The sequence below is a fragment of the Neofelis nebulosa genome, chromosome 10 (assembly GCF_028018385.1).
Source record: "Neofelis nebulosa isolate mNeoNeb1 chromosome 10, mNeoNeb1.pri, whole genome shotgun sequence".
In the NCBI taxonomy this organism is placed as follows: domain Eukaryota; kingdom Metazoa; phylum Chordata; class Mammalia; order Carnivora; family Felidae; genus Neofelis; species Neofelis nebulosa.
The window spans coordinates 31,563,017-31,581,395 of record NC_080791.1 but is presented as its reverse complement, the minus strand read 5'-3'; positions in this window follow the sequence as shown (position 1 = coordinate 31,581,395).

The window sequence follows — 18,379 nt, the reverse complement described above, 5'->3', positions numbered from 1 at the left end:
TTAATGGGTTCTGGCATATTAGCCAGGGTGGATCTGCAAGGTGCACAGTGTAGGGAGGGGCAGGCTTAGCTCTCTTTGCTGTAGGTGGTCCCCTGCGGGAGGGGTCCTGCAGCACAGGGATGGAAGCAGACCTATTGGAGGGATAGATCCACAGAAGCACAGCATTGGGTGTTTGCATGGTGCTAGCAAGTTCAGTGATGGGAACTGGTTCCCTTTGGGATTTCGGCTGGGTGATGGGAGAGGGAGATGGCACTGGCCCGTGCCTTTGTTCCCTGAAGAGCTGAGCTCTGTCATCCAGGGCTCAACACCTCTCCCTCCCAGTGTCCTCTTGTCGTCCCACTCTCTGAGCAGAGATGTTTACTTATTACATTCCAGATGGTAAGTCCCGCTGGCTGTCAGAACTCAAGCAGTCCGGCCCCTCCACTTTTGCAAGGCAGACTTGGGGATTCCGCCTTTCTGGGAGGGCTGTTCCTCCATCAACCCAGCTCTCTCCCACCAGTCTGTGTAGTGCACACTGCCTCTCTACCCTTCCTACCCTCTTTCATGGGCCTCTTGTCTACACTTGGCTCCATATAGTCTGTTCTGCCAGTCTTCTGGTGGTTTTCTGGGTTATTTAGGCAGATATTTGTGGAATCTAGGTGATCAACATGATGAGGTGAGGCCAGTGTCCTCCTATGCTGCCATCTTCTGCTCCACTCTGTTTATGGATATTTAGAGGCCACTCACATGTATCTGCATTACAGTACCAGAAAACATTGCTTACAATAGATAACAATCAACTGTGAAAATAACGATCTCACTTCTTTAAACAACTTCATTGAAATATAATTCACATACCATAAAATTCACGTATTTAAAATATACAATTCATTTTTTGGTATATTCACAGATATATATAACCATACAGTCCTAAACAGCCATTAATCTCCTCTGTTTCTATAGATGTCCCCAAACCAGACATTTCATAGGAACAGAATCATAATATGTGGTTTTTGGTGACTGCTTTATTTGTACTCAGTATAATACTTTCAATGTTCAACCACATTGTAGTCTGTAACAGCATTTCATTTCTTGTGCCAAAATAACATTTCATGGAAGTAATATATCATAGTTCAGTTGATGAAACATTTGAGTTGTACCCACCCTTTAGCTATTATGAGAATGCTGCTATAAACATATGTGTATGAGTTTTGTGTAGATGCATATTTTCATTTCTCATGGGTATATACCTAGGAGTGGAATCTCTGGGTTATAATCTATGTTTAATCAATTGAGGAACCACAAGACTGTTTTCCAAAACAGATGTTCTATGTTACATTCCCACTAACAGTGTATGAAGGATCTGTTAACTTTAAAAATAAAATTGCCAGTTATTTTACCAGCCAAAAATGGGTGTACTTGGGAACAACAAAGAATTGCAATTCAGGACATGCATGCTATCACAGAACCATAGGCAAGCCCACAGAACAAAGGAGAGGGATGTTCTTTCATAGAAGAAAAAGGGAATTTAGGATGGGCTGTTATGAACAAAGTAAACATTGAAGTAAAAGCAGTTCAAAGTATAGAAGCTTCTCATTGGGTGAGTTGTGACAGTCTCTGGCAGGGCTGTTGCTGAGGGCATAGTAAATTATTAAATTCTTCTTGCTGCTGGCATAGTAAATTAGTATCCACATCTATCTCTTCCTGTTAGGTCTTCAACTGACCTGGAGTAGCAGGGCTTAAGAATTCCTTCTGTGTGTCTCCAGACTAAGTGTAAATGAGAATTCCTTTTATTAATTTTCATGGATCCAATTTCTGAATATCCTCCCCAGAATTTATTATTATCTCAGCTTTTTATTCTAGCCATACTCTGGGTATAAATTTATATCAAATTATGGTTTTAATTAGTATTTTCCTGATGACTACTGATATTGAGCACTTTGTCAGATGCCTATTGTGCATTTGTACATATTCTTTGGAGAAATGTTTATTCAGATACTTTGCTCATTTTAAATTAAGTTATTGTCTTATTATTAGGATGTAAGTGTTCATTCATTTTAGATGCAAGTCTCATGTTTCATATATGATTTGCAAATATTTTCTTCCATTTTCTGGGTTGTCTTGTCAGTTTCTTGATGGTACCCTTTAAAAATCACAGATTTTAATCTTGATGAAGTTTAATTTGTCTATTTTGTTGTTGCTGCTGACAGTTTTGATGTCATATGTAAGAATACTTCGAGAAATCCAAGGTTGTGAATCTCTACCGTCATGTTTTCTTCTAAGATTTTGGTCATTTTAGTTCTTGTACTTATGTCTTTGGTCCATTTTGAGTTAATTTTTGTATATAGAGTGTGGTAAGGATCCAACTTCATTTTTCTGCATGTGGCTTTCCAGTTTTTCCAGTACTATTTGTTTAAAAAACAATTCGTTCCCTGTTAGAGGGCCTTAGAGCCCTTGTCAAAACTCACTTGAGCATAGAGTTTGTAGATTTATTTCTAGACTCTCATTTATATTATGCTGGTCTATATGTCTATTATTGTGTCAGTACCCCACTCTCTTGATTACTGTTGTTTTGTAGTAAGATTTGAAATTAGACTCCTTATATTTTGTTTTTCTTTTTCAAGATTGTTTTGTCAATTCTAGCATCTTTACAATTCAATATGAATTATAGAATCAGATTGTCAATTTGTATAAAGAAGTTAGCTGAGTTTCTGATGGAAGTTGTATTCATTATGTACCTATATTTGGGAAGTATTGCCATCTTAACAATATTAAGTCTTGTGGTCTATGAGCATGGAATGATTTTACAATTTTTTAGACTTTTTACACTTCTTTCAACAATGTTTTGTAATTTTCAGAAAATAAGTTTTCCCCTTCATTTCATTTGTTACATTTATTTTAATAATTTATTCTATATGATGACATTATAACTGGATATTTTCCAAATTTATTTTTGGATTTGAACAATTGCAATTTGAAATTGTGTAGAAATACAATTGATTTTTATTTTTTATTTATTTTTTTAATATATGAAATTTATTGTCAAATTGGTTTCCATACAACACCCAGTGCTCACCCCAAAAGGTGGCCTCCTCAATACCCATCCCCCACCCTCCCTTCCCTCCCACCCCCCATCAACCCTCAGTTTGTTCTCAGTTTTTAACAGTCTCTTATGCTTTGGCTCTCTCCCACTCTAACCTCTTTTTTTTTTTTTCCTTCCCCTCCCCCATGGGTTTCTGTTAAGTTTCTCAGGATCCACATAAGAGTGAAACCATATGGTATCTTTCTCTGTATGGCTTATTTCACTTAGCATCACACTCTCCAGTTCCATCCACATTGATACAAAAGGTCATATTTTATTCTTTCTCATTGTCACATAGTATTCCGTTGTGTATATACAATTGATTTTTAAAATTTATTTTGTTTCCTACATCGTTAATATAATTACTTATTAATTTTAATAGCTGTTTTAATGGATTCCTGAAGATTCTCAATACATATATTATAGAGTATTATATCCCTTGTTGTTCTTTTTCTTGCCTAATAGTCCTAGCTAGGACATCCAGTACAATGTTGGATAGAGCTGTCAAAAGTGAGCATACTTACATTGTTCCTGATTTCAAGAGGAAAGTAGCCAACACCTCAGTGTTAAATATTATGAATATTATGTTGAGTATGTTTTCCATAAAGATATTTTTTTCAGATTAAAGAACTTCCTTTTTTTGGTAAGAACTTTCCTTCTATTCCTAGCTTATTGAGTATTATTATTAAAGGGTGTTAGATTTTATCAAATTATTTTTATCATATTGATATGATATATTAATTGATTTTTCAATATTGCACCAACCTTGCATCCCTATGACAAATTCTTTTGGTCATGTATAATTGTTAATATAAGTTGTTGAATTCAGTTTTCTAGTACTTTGTTGAGGTAAATGTGTCCATATACAGAAGAAGTATTGCTCTACAGAAAAGTGTCTATTCATGTCTTCTGCCCATTTCTTCACTGGATTATTTGTTTTACGGGTGTGGAGTTTGGTGAGTTATTTATAGATTTTGGATACTAACCCTTTGTCTGATATGTCACTTGCAAGTATCTTTTCCCATTCCATCGGTTGCCTTTTAGTTTCATTGATTGTTTCCTTTGCTGTGCAGAAGCTTTTTATCTTCATGAGATCCCAATAGTTCATTTTTGCTTTCAATCCCCTTGCCTTTGGAGATGTGTCAAGTAAGAAATTGCTGTGCTGAGGTCAGAGAGGTCTTTTCCTGCTTTCTCCTCTAGGGTTTTCATGGTTTCCTGTCTCACATTCAGGTCCTTCATCCATTTTGAGTTTATTTTTGTAAATGGTGTGAGTAAGTGGTCTAGTTTCATCCTTCTGCATGTTGCTGACCAGTTCTCCCAGCACCATTTGTGAAAGAGACTGTCTTTTTTCCATTGGATATTCTTTCCTGCTTTGTCAAAGATTAGTTGGCCATACTTTTGTGGGTTCAATTCTGGAGTCTCTATTCTATTCCATTAGTCTGTGTGAGAAGGAGGCAGGCGAACCATAAGAGACTCTTAAAAACTGAGAATAAACTGAGTGTTGATGGAGGGTGGGAGGGAGGGGAAAGTGGGAGGTGGGCATTGAGGAGGGAACATGCTGGGATGAGCACTGGGTGTTGTATGGAATGCAATTTGACAATAAATTTCATATTTAAAATAAAGGAAAGCAATGAGTCAGTTAAGGAAGCAACAAATGGGTTCAGTGGGCAGGTTATCACAACTTATTCTGAGAACATTTAGATCACTTTCAAAGTTTATCAATGAAAAAAATTGTTCTTTATGTACTTTATGAAATGCAAGAAAATATAGTGATGCTGCATTCCATAGAGTCATTTCTGTTCAATACTCTGTTTCATCTGTCCATTAAAGACTTTAGGATTAATTAAAAAAAAAGAAGTATTGCTTTATAGCTTTCTTTTTTCATGATGGCTTTTGTCTGATTTTGGTATCTAATAAATACTGGCTTCATAGAACAAGTTGAGAAGTATTTTCTTCTTTTCTGTTTTTTTGGGAGAATTTGTGAAGAATTGGTATTAATTCTTCTTTAAATGTTAGCAAATTCAACTGTGAAATCATCTGGTCCTGGGATTTTATTTATGAGTAGTGTTTTGATTATTATTTTAATCTTTTCAATTATTTTAGGTCTGTTCAGACTATCTCTTTTGAGGGATAAGTTTTGGCAGTTTGTGTCATTCTAGGCTTTTTCCAATTTTGTCTAAATTACTTAATTTGTAGACATATAATTCATAGTATTCCTTTGTATTTCTTTCTATTTCTGTAATCAGTAGTAATGTTCCCTCCGTAATTTCTCATTCTAGTAATTTTAGTCTCCTCTCTTTTTGTCTTAATTAATTTAGCTACGTTCTTTCTGCTTACTTTAGGTTTATTTTCCTCCTTTTTTCCAGTGTCTTATGATGGAAGATGAAGATATTGTTTCACATCTTTATTGTTTCTTAATATACACATTTATATGCATATGTTTCTTTCCCAGCACTGCTTTAGCTTCATCCCAGAGGTTTTTGTATATTGTATATTCACTTTATTTTGAAATGTTTTATGGTTTCCCATTTGATTTATTTTTATGTGTTTTTTTTAATTTCTACATATTTGTAAACTTCTTAAAGTCTTCCTACTGTTAATTTCCAGTTGCATTCCATCGTAATCAGGTAATCATTGTACATTTCTAATGGATTGAACCTTTTATTGTGATTAAGTGTTCTTCATTAGCTCTGGCGACTTTTTTTGTTGTTATTTTAAAGTCTATTTGTCTGATATCATTTTTACCACTCCAGCTTTATTGTGGTTATGATTTGCATGTTTTTTTTCCATCCTTTTACTTTCAATTTATTTGTATATTTTAATTTGTTTATGTTTAGTTATTTATTTTGAGAGAGAAAGAGAGAGAGAGAAGAATGAGCGCACAAGGTGGGGAAGGGCAGAAAAAAGGAGCACAGAATCCCAAACAGGCTCCACACCATCTGTGCAGAACCAATGTGGGACTCAGACTCATGAACCACGATATGACCTGAGCCAAGATCAAGATTCAGACGCTTAACCAAATGAGCCACCCAGGCACCCCCATATATTTTAATTTTTAAAGTATGTCTTCTATAAACATTATGTAGTTGGATCATGGGTGTTTTGTTTTGTTTTTAATCCAGTTTGGATTATCAAATATAATTATCAAAATTATATATAATTTTGATATAATTATCAAATATATATCAAATATAATTATCAAAATAATATCTTTTGATTATATTATTCAATCCATTCACTTTTTATGTTTTTGTTGATATAGTTGAATTTTTGTCTAGTGTTTTACTTTTTGTTTTCTATATATATCTTATGCCATTCTCATTGTTCCATTACTTTTTTACTGCTTTCTTTTACATTAAAATATTTTTCTAATGTGTGTGTGTGTGTGTGTGTGAGAGAGAGAGAGAGAGAGAAGGAGAAAGAGAAAGATGGAGAGAGAGACAGAGAAGCAGAGAGACAGACAGAGACAGAGAGAGTGTATGTGGGTATGTTTGCTCTGGGTTTACCACATATCTTTAAGTGAAACTGTTTCTGATTCATACTTGCATAATCTCAGTGATATATAGAAACATTACTTTCATGTAGCTCTATTCCCTTTCCCCCTTTTTGTAGTATTGTTGCTGTACATATTACAACTATTAATGTTACAATCCAACAATCCATTAAGGAGTGCATTTGGCATGATTAACACCAGGTGATATATGGAATCATTGAGTCACTATATTGTACACCTGAAACAAATATAACATTGTATATTAGCTAACTGGAATTAAAAACTTTTCAAAAATGCATTATTTTATTTTATTGTATTTTTGTAATAGGTTAATTCCTGTTGTATTATTTTATTTTATTTTTTATTTATTTTTTTATTTTATTTATTTTTTAATATATGAAATTTACTGTCAAATTGGTTTCCACACAACACCCAGTGCTCATCCCAAAAGGTGCCCTCCTCAATACCCATCACCCACCCTGCCCTCCCTCCCACCCCCCATCAACCCTCAGTTTGTTCTCAGTTTTTAACAGTCTCTTATGCTTTGGCTCTCTCCCACTCTAACCTCGACAGATACCATATGGTTTCACTCTTATGTGGATCCTGAGAAACGTAACAGAAACCCATGGGGGAGGGGAAGGAAAAAAATGCATTATTTTAAATATTACTATACCATATCCTTAGTCCAATACATTTCCCTTCCACCTACCTCCGTATAACACATATTTCTATATATTCTAAATGCAATGGTACATTATATACATTATTGTTTTATACAATTGATTTTTTAAATTATCTAAGAGAATTAATGAGAAAGATATGTATTTCTACCTTCGTTTAATCACAGCTTGTCAGATGTGATGTTTGAAATTGTACACGTGATTCAAGGGCAGAAGGTTGGTCACCCTCACACAAGTCTTGAGTACCACACATTTTAATCACTATCTTATTTGGCTCCAGTGCATGCATTTGTTATGGGAATTATTACATAGTATCTTTGTCAGTCAAGTCTGGTAAGAGAGATCCAAACTCAAATGTTGTAATTCAAATGGCTTTAGCAAAGGAAATACTTCTAAAATGTGGAAAATGTGTAAAGGAACAATGGGGTCGTGCAGTGCTCTGTAAGTAGTTTTACAGCCTCCAGAGATAAAAAGGTAAGTGTACAGAAGTTATTTTAGTACCTCAAATGACTCCATTGGTTCTACTTATTTCATTGATTGCTTTAAGCCATTCTCCAGGACTGGAGAATAGAGAAGACAGAACCAGGAGACCACAGACTTTATCCTATCCCAACTATTGATCTTCAGCATTACCTAAAAAGGACTGTTCCATCTCTGTGCCCTGACAAATTCAAGTTATCTTGAAAAGCTCTAGAGAGGGCAGGGTTGGTATGGTTTGCCCAAAGGCCATTGTACAGGTCATGAATCAGGTATTCTGTCTTGGGAGATCACTTTCTGAGGAAAGCTATAGACCCTTGAGCCATAAATTTCACATTTTTACTTAAGAACCATTTTATACATTTTTAAAGGTGGTTTAGAAAAGTCATGTCCATAGACTGTAAACTACACTCACTCCCCTTCCCAATACACACACACACACACACACACACCTTCCTGTGGGAGTTCAGAAAAAAAAAGAAAAGAAATTGGTTTCTCTGAGAGGGGTAGCCATTTGGACTAGGCTTGGAGATGGATTTTGAATGGGCAAAGCACAGGCAAGGGGCTGAGAGATGAGAAGTAGCCTAACCATGCCACAAAAATGATAGTGGAAGGGGCCATTATTCATAATTACATTCAGATACCAGTCTGGACTGTAAAGATCAAAAACAGATCCATATTTATATTGCACAGACACAGCTTTGAGTGTTGGAGTTTGCTTTTTGGTACAATGTGAGAAAGAACAGCATACTCTTATTGAGAAATATCTTTGATGTCCACTGAAAGAAAGGTTATATTTCTCTCAGGAAATAAAACTTTAGGTATGCCATAAAAATATTCAAATTTCCTCTTTTGCTTTAACTTCTAGAAATCTTAGAGCCAAAGGTAGGCCTAGAAATAGTAAACATAGAGAAATACACACATAGTAACTCATATGGCCATAGGCTTTGCATTTTACATACTCATTCCTGGTCTTACCTTAAATTTTCTACTCTCATTTTTCCTTTGTACTTGTATATTCCTTCAAGCAATTTTAATTTTAATTTTAATTTAACTTACTGAGATTAATGCATTTTTTATAATCTGCTTTAAATCCTTCCTTAAATAGGTTAGGGTATAAATAAATACATAAATGTGATAGTCAAGGTGGTGAGTATTTTGTGGGACTAATAATAGATTTTGACATCATTTACTAGGTTGTAACAATACCAATATCTTGTGGATCTATTTCTCCAGCAGAGGACAAAGAAATAATTGCAAGTTATTAGGTGTCTATTGCACAAGAATGGTGCTTGGTGTTTTTGTTATGTTATTTTTTCTTATGTTTTATTTGTTATATTATTTAATCCTCACAACCCCATGAGGTGACTGTTTATTTTCTGGGCTATAAATTAAGATATTGAGTTTAAGTGATCCTACGGGAAACAGTACATCATCTGGTCCAAAGTAGCAAGATTTGAATTTGCAAGAAGATGGCAGTGAGTAGGAGGACCTAAGGCTCTCCTCACCCCACAAATGCAACTAGATAACTATTAAATAACCTTAAATACCCCAGAAATCAACCTGAAGAATTGACACAACAAATTCCACAACTAAAGGGAGACAAGAGGTCACATGGTAAAAGGTAGGAAGCTCAGAAATGTGGTTTAAAGGAGAAATTAATTCTGGCTGCTACAGAGGGGAAGGAGCCATGATTGAGGAGAAGGATGCCAAAGAAAGGAACACACAGGAAGAACGTTTCTTTATAGCCATTGGTTTAGAAAATGAGACGGGCTGGATTTTGTGCATTCTTGAATTCAGTGGTGCTTAAAGTGTGAAATTTTAAAGGTCAGTGGGCTTGGCTGAAATAGAGCCCAGAGGGCAGTGTGCTGCTCTTGTAGAGAAAGGAGGCAAACAAACCTGGAAGCATATAGCATGGAAACAGTGACTTGAAGAACCCCTGGGACACACAGTAGGGAGGTTTTTTGTTCTTCTCAGAGAATGTGTTGAGAGAAAGCATTCAGGGATCCACCTTTATTAGAACAAAGTAGCTGGCTGGTGCCAATTCCTCCCCCTATCCCTTAGCATAAACATAGTCACTTACAGGACTGAGCTCAGCATAGGCAATGGCTGCCTAACTTGATTTTACTAAGTACCACCTACGTGTGCTCAAGTGGAAATACCTTTCTCACTCACACTTACCTCAGTCCCAGGGTGGTGAGCCCATTCCCCAGAAAAGCAGCACAACCCCCTGCCTACACTAGTTCTCCATATCAGATTTTGCAGGGCCTCAGTTCTGGTGGAGGTGGTAATGGGTTTCATGTCACAAACATTCCAAAGCACACCTAGTTAAAACTAAACATGGTCAGACCAGGGACCAAACACTGCCCAGAGCAGACAAGGACAGTCTTTACAGATGACTGGCCTGAGGTATTGAGCACCCAGAAAACAAAAGCAGAGGGCATGCAGCACACACTGGAGGCACTCCCTGAAATACCAGGCCTTGGACACTACATGACCTCTTCTTCATAAGGCCATTACTTTCAGGAGGAGGAGGAATAGCTGGCTTTTCTAACACAGAGAATGAGGCAGAGACTTAGACAAAATGAGACAGAAGTATTTATACCAATTGAAGAAACAAGATAAAACCACAGCCAAATATCTAAGTGAAATACATACATGTAACATGCCTAATGGAGAATTTAAAACATCAATCATAAGGATACTCACTGAGCTTGAGAAAAGAATTGAAAATATCAGTGAGACCCTTACCACAGAGATAAAATAGTTTAAGAATCAATCAGAGATGAAAAGTGCAATAAATAAGAATAGAAACTCAGTTGATACAATGAGTAGCAGGCTGGAAGAAGCAGAGGGATGAACTAATGATCTAGAAGAGAAAATAATGGGAAGCAATGAATTTGAACAAAAGACAAAGAATTAAGCAAAATGAGAATAGACTTAGGGAACTCAGTGACTCCATCAAACATAATAACATGTGTTTTATAGGAGTCCCAGAAGAAGAAGAGAGAGAAAAGGGGGCAGAAAATTTATTTAAAGAAACAATACCTGAAAACTTCCCTAATCTGAGGAAGGAAAGACATGCAGATCCAGGAGGCACAAAGAACTGCCATAAAAATCAACAAAAGCAGGCCCACACCAAGACATATTTTAATTAATTTTGCAATATATAGTGATAAAGAAAATATCTTAGAAGTACCAAGAAATAAGAAGTCATTAACTTACAATACAGATCCCATAAGCATAGCAGGATAATTTTCAACAGAAACTTGGCAAGCCAGAAGGCAGTGGCATGATATATTCACAATGATGAATGGAAAAATATGCAGCCAAGAAAACTCTATCCAACAAGGCTATTGTTAAGAGTAGAAGGGGAGATGAAGAGTTTCTCAGATAAACAAAAAGTAAAGAAGTTAATAACCACTAGATGAGCCCTGCAAGAAATATTAAAAGAGACTTTTTCAGTGGAAAGGAGAGACTAAAAGTGATAGTATAGAGGCAGGAAACACAAAAGCAGTAAAGATTAATATTTCTGTAAAAAAAATCAAGAACTCACAAAAGATGATATAAAATATAATGCCATATACCTAAAATGTAGGAAAGAACGGAGTAAATACTGAGTTCAAGCTTAAATGACCATCAACTTAATATAGACTGCTATTTGAAGAAGAGGTTATATACAAACCTAATGGTAACCATATATCAAAACCACTAATAAACATACAAAAAATAAAGAGAAATAAATCTAAACATATCACTTAAAAATTAAAAAACAAACAAACACATGCACCCCCATGTTTATAGCAGCACTATCAACAATAGCCAAAGTATGGAAAGACCCCAAATGTCCATGGATGGATGAATGGATAAAGAAAATGTGGTATATATACACATACACAATGGACTATTACTCGGCAATCAAAAAGAATGAAATATTGTTATTTGCAACTACGTGGATGGAACTGGAGGGTATTATGTTAAGTGAAACTAACCAGTCAGAGAAAGACAAAAATCATATGACTTCCCTCATATAAGGACTTTAAGAACCAAAACAGATGAACATAAGGGAAGGGAAACAAAAATAATATAAAAACAAGGAGGGGGACAAAACAGAAGAGACTCATGGAGAACAAACTGATGGTTGCTGGAAGGGTTGTGGAAAGGAGATGGGCTAAATGGGTAAGGGACATTAAGGAATCTACTCCTGAAATCACTGTTTAACTATATGCTAATTTGGATGTAAATTTTAAAAAATAAAAAATAAAATTTAAAAAAACGAAGTGAAAAAATTTTTTTAAATTAAAAAAAACATGAAAGAGATAAAGACAATAAAGTAACAGAGGAAATAATAAGAAACAGCCCCCAAACAAATAATAATATGGGAATAAATACATATCTATCAATAATTACTGTGAATATAAATGAACTAAATGCTCCAATCAAAAGGCATAGCCTGTCATAATGGATTAAAAAAATAAAACAAGACCAAGAATCAACTGGGTAGCTCAGTTGGTTAAGTGTGTGACTCTTGATTTCAGCTCAGTAAGCTACTGATCTTACTGTTCATGAATTCAAGCCCCACTGTCAGCACAGAGTCTGCTTGGGATTCTCTCCCTCTCTCTCTGCCTCTCTCTCTGTCTCTCTCTCTCTCTCTCTCTCTGTCTCTCTCTGTCTCTCTCTCTTAAGTAAATAAACTTAAAAAATGTATATGCTTCCTACAAGAGACTCATTTTAGACCAAAAAACACCTGCAGATTGAAAGTGAGGGGATGGAGAAACATTTATCATGCAAATGGATGTCAAAAGAAAGCCAGAGTAAAAATACTTATATTGGACGAACTAGACTTTAAAACAAAACTAACTAGAGACATAGAATGACAGTATATAATAATAGAGGGGACAATCCAACCAGAAGATATAATAATTGCAAATATTTATGAACCCAACTAAAAGCACTTAAGTATATAAAACAATGATAAACATAAAGGAACTAATTGATAATAATACAATGATAGTAGGGGACTTTAACACCCCAATGACATCAATGAATTGATTATCTAAACAGAAAATAAACAAGGAAATAATGGTTTTGAATGATACAACTGGACAAGATGGATGTATGATAAGTATTTAGAATATTCTTTCCTAAAACAGTAGAATACACATTCTTTTCATGTGTACATAGAACATTATCCAGAATAGATTACATATTAAGTCACAAAATAGACCTCTACAAATATATGAATAGAAGTCATACCATGCTGCTATTCTGACCACAATGCTATGAAACTAGAAATCAACCACAAGAAAACATCTGGAAAGACAATAAATATATAGAGGCTAAATAACATCCTATTAAATAAATGAATGAGTCAACCAAAAGACAAATGGATATAAAACCACGACAGTCCAAGAACTTTAAGATACAACAAGAGCAGTCCTAAGAGGGAAATATATAGCAATACAGGCCTACCTCAAGAAGTAAGAAAAATCTCAAATAAACAACCTAATCTTACATGTAAAGGAGCTAGAAAGAACAACAAACAAAGCCTAATTCCAGCAGAAGGAAGGAAATAATTATTAGAGCAGAAATAAATGATGTAGAAACTAAAAACTCAATAGAAGCTATTAAAGAAATGAGGAGCTGGTTCTTTGAAAAAAATATAATAAAATTGATAACTCCCTCACGAGACTTATCAAAAAGAGAAGAGAAAGATCCAAGTAAATAAAATTACAAATGAGAAAGGAGAAATAACAGCCAACACCACAAAAATTTTAAGAGAATATTATGAAAAACTGTATGCCAACAAATTGAACAACCTGGAAGTAATAGGTAAATTCCTAGAAACACATAAACTACCTAATATACTCCTGAAATCATTGCTTCACTATATGCTAACTAATTTGGATGTAAATTTAAAAAAAATAAAAATAAAAATAAACTGAAACAGGAAGAAATAGAAAATATTAGCAAATTGATAACTAGCAAAGAAATTAAATCAGTAATCAAAAAATTCCCAACAAAAGAAGTCCAGGACCAGATAGTTTCACAGAATTCTACCAAGGATTTAAAGAATTATGCCTATTCTTCTCAAACTATTCCAAAACATAGAAAAGAAGGAACACTTCCAAATGAATTCTAAGGGGCCAGAATTACCCTGATACCTAAACCAGATAAAGGCTCCACTACAAAAGGGAACTACACAGATTTAAAAAAATATTCAACTAAATAGTAGCAAACTGAATCCAAAAATATATTAAGTGACTTACTCACCATGATTCAGTAGGATTTATTCTTAGGTTGCAAGGGTGGTTCAATATTTGCAAATCAATCAATGTGATACATGTAATTAATGAAAGAATGATCACGTCAATAGATGCAGAAAAAGCATTTGACAAAGTACAACATACATTCATGATAAAAACCCGCAATAAAGTAGGGTTAGAGGGAACACATCTCAACATACTAAAGGCCATCTATGAGAAACGCATTGCTAATATCATCCTAAATAGGGAAATGCTGAGAGCATTTCCTCAAGGGTTGGGAATAAGACAGGGATGTCCACTTTCACCACTTCAATTCAACATAGTACTGGAAGTCCTAGCCACAGCAATCAGACAACAATAAGAAAGGCATCCAAATCAACAAGGAAGAAGTAAAACTTTTACTATTTGCAGACGACACAATACGTTTTTCTATAGAGAAAACTCTAAAGACCCAACAAAAATTAATTAAATTAATTAAATTAAATTAAATTAAATTAAAAAATAAATATAAAAAAACTGCTAGAACTGATACACAAATCCATTAAAGTCACAGGATACAAAATCAATGTACAGAAATCTGTTGCATTTTGATACATCAATAATGAAGTAGCAGAAATAAATATTAAAGAATAAATCCCATTTACGATTGTTCCAAAAACAATAAGATGTCTAGGAATAAACCTAACCAAAGAGGTGAAAGATCTGTACTCTGAAAACTATAAAATACTGATGGAAGAAGTATGTGAGTATGTGAGTATGACTCAAAGAAATGGAAAGACATTCCATGCTCATGGATTTGAAGGACAAATATTGTTAATATGTCCATACTACACAAACGGATCTACAAATTTAATGAAATCCTGTTCAAAATACCAACAGCATTTTTCACAGTGATAAAACAAACAACTCTAAAATTTGTACAGGACCACAAAAACACCAAATAGCCAAAGCAACTTTTAGAAAGACAGAGAAAGCTGGAGGCATTACAATTCCAGACTTTAAGTTATTACAAAGCTGTAATAATTAAAACAGTATGATACAGGCACAAAAATAGACACATACATCAGTGGAACAGAATAGAAAGCCCAGAAATTAGCCCACACTATATGGTTAGTTAATTTTCAACAAGGCTTGAAAGAATACCTCGCAGCTAAAAGACAGTCTCTTCAACAAATGGTGTTGGGAAAACTGGTCAGCAACGTGTGAAAGAATGAAACTGGACCACTTTGTTACAACATACATAAAAATAAATTCAAAATGGATTAAAGATATAATTGTGAGGCAGGAAACCATTAAAGTCCTAGAGGAGACTATATATGTGTGTGTGTGTGTGTGTGTGTGTGTGTGTGTATTTCATTAAAAAAAAATCTGCACAGTGAAGAAAACAAAAAACGAAAAGGCAACCTATGTAATGGAAGAAGATATTTGCAAATGATATATCTGAAAAAGGGTTAGTATCCACAGGGTTAGTATTCAAAATGTATAAAAAAAATGTAAACCCCAACACCAAAAAAACAAATAATCCAATTAAAAATGGGCAAAAAACATGAATATATAATTTTTCAAATAAGACATACTGATGGACATCAGACACATGAAAAGATGCTCAACATCTTTTCTCATCAGAGAAATGGAAATCTAAACTACAGTGAGATTCCACCTCACACCTTTCAGAATGCCTAAAATCATCAACACACACACACACACACACACAACAGCTGTTGGCAAGGATGTGGAGAAAGGTGAACCTCTTGCACTGTTGGTAGGAATGAAAACTGGTGCAGCCAGTGTCAAAAACAGTATGGGGCTTCCTCAAATATTTAAAAATAGAACTACCCTATGATCCAGCAATTGCACTACCAAATTTTCACCCAAAGAATACAAAAATACTAATTTGAAGAAATTCATGCACTCCTCTGTTTATAGAAGCATTATTTACACTAGCTAAATTATGGAAACAGCCCAAGTGTCCATTGACTGATGGACGGATAAAGAAGACGGAGACACATATGCAAGGAATATTACTCAGCCATGAGAAAGAAGGAAATCTTATCTTTGTAAATACGTGGATGGAGCTAGAGTATTTATGCTAAGTGAAATAAGTCAGTCAGAGAAAGACAGATAAAATATGATTTCACTCATATGTGGAATTTTTTTTTCAACGTTTTTTATTTATTTTTGGGACAGAGAGAGACAGAGCATGAACAGGGAGGGGCAGAGAGAGAGGGAGACACAGAATCAGAAACAGGCTCCAGGCTCCGAGCCATCAGCCCAGAGCCTGACGCGGGGCTCGAACTCACGGACCGCGAGATCGTGACCTGGCTGAAGTCGGACGCTTAACCGACTGCGCCACCCAGGCGCCCCTCATATGTGGAATTTAAGAAACAAACGAAACAGGCAAAGGGGAAAAAAGAGAGAGAGAGGCAAACCAAGAAACAGATTTTCATATAGAGAAGAAACTGATAGTTACCAGAAGGGAGGTGAGTGGGGAGAATGGACTAAATAGGTAATGAGTTAAGGAGTGCACTTTTTGTAATGAGCACAAAGTGATGTATGGAAGTGTTAAGTCATTATATTGTACACCTGAGTCTAATATTACACTGTATGTAACTAACTGGAATTTAAATAAAAACTTCACAAAGAAAGTGGCAAGCTTTGGCACCAAAGAAGCCTTTGTTCAAAACCCAGATCTTCCTCTTTCTTTTAGTAGCTCAACAATTTTAAGCTACATGAACTTCTGTGAAACTCAGTTTCCCAGGGCATAAATTGAGGATATTTTTCTACTATTTTAGAGGGTTGTTTTGAGTGTTTTAATTAAATGAATTGACTTGAATATCAAGTTATCCTCCCACAAGATCATATCACTCAGTGATGTTAGGATGTAAACCTATCTTGTGTGCCCACCCCACGATTCTAAAATGGCACTGGATTACAGAATCTCAGGGATTACAGGAAGGTCCAGTAGATTAAAAGTGCTAGCCCCCCACTGAATTGTTGATTCACTTATCCTGCAAATATTTTTGAAGCGCATGCTATGTACCAAGCAGGCCTATAGAGAGAAGGTGTGAGATATTTGACCTAAATCCAGATACTTTCCTGGGGTGCTTTTCTCTTTGCAACATCAGGAACATATAATTTCATAGGAAGAGTTTAGGAATGAGTAGAGACCCAGGAACTGTTGAGGTTATTTCTTATTAATTCTGGGCTATTCTGTTCTTATCATTAACTTCTCTAGGTCATAGCCTCTTGCCTCATTCCAAGCTTCCTGCTCAGTGCCTTGCTTCTGGGAGGTATGTATTCATACAACTGTATACCTTAAGGTCAGCTTTAAGACTGACTCAATACCTCATTTGATGTGGTTCATTGATGAAAATTGTCATGCCTCTTGGTTAGTGAGAGCCTGGCAGACCTGAAGTATCATAGTGGAGCACCACCCATTCTAATAAAATGCCTTAGCCAAACAGAGACTGGCCTACAGGGACACCTGTACCCACACTGTACCCAGAATGATGAGGAGGCAGCCCAGGTGCTTAGCAACATCTGAGATGAAAACATAGGGCATCCCAAACTTAAAGTCATGTCTAGAGTAAAACTGTTTCTGGTATTCAGGGGTTGGGGGAGATCTTTTATCTTTTTATATGTTTCCCAATTTACTAGAAGTGGCTGTTACCAATGAGGATGGGAGTGAGTATACAAGTATGGGATTCAATTATGAAATGGCATTTGAATTATTTCTCTCATATGCCATCCCTGAGCAGTTGCTGTATGTATATTCCACTCCGTATCCTAAATCTGCACCTCCTGTGTCCAAAAACCTTAGTCTTGGGAAAGTCTCATTACATTGAATAGCATGCAAAGGAAGGACTCAGAGGCAGCAACTCCTTTAACTACAAAGGGTGGAAGAGCACACAATTCAACCAAAGATGGACAAAGGGTGGGAGGGGATGGACTCTGTGCGCGTGCATGTGTGAGAACATGTGTGTTTGTGCATGTTACGGGAAGGAAGGGACAGGAGGGAAGAGCACTCAGCTCAGAATCCTGAGGATACCTGTTGAGTTCCTCACATTAGTGGATACTGGAATTAGCCTACCACCCATCACCCATCATAAGCTGTGAGCACTGTCTCTCTGCCATGCACTGGTCCTTGCATGATGCATTGACCACAGCTAAAAGTAGATCAGGGCTGACCAGGAAATAAAAGGAATCCACAGATCAGGGTCAAATGTAGTTGCAGACAGTGCATTTTTATAGTTACTGTGTGAGAACCTGGGAACACAGAAGTAAAGGGCCAGTCTCCGCTCAGGGGAGCCCTTAGTTCAAGCAGAGGAGACAGACCAGTAAATTATTCCCAATCATGCCATGTGGTGATCTCATGGTCACGAACAAGAGAGAGAAGCAGATC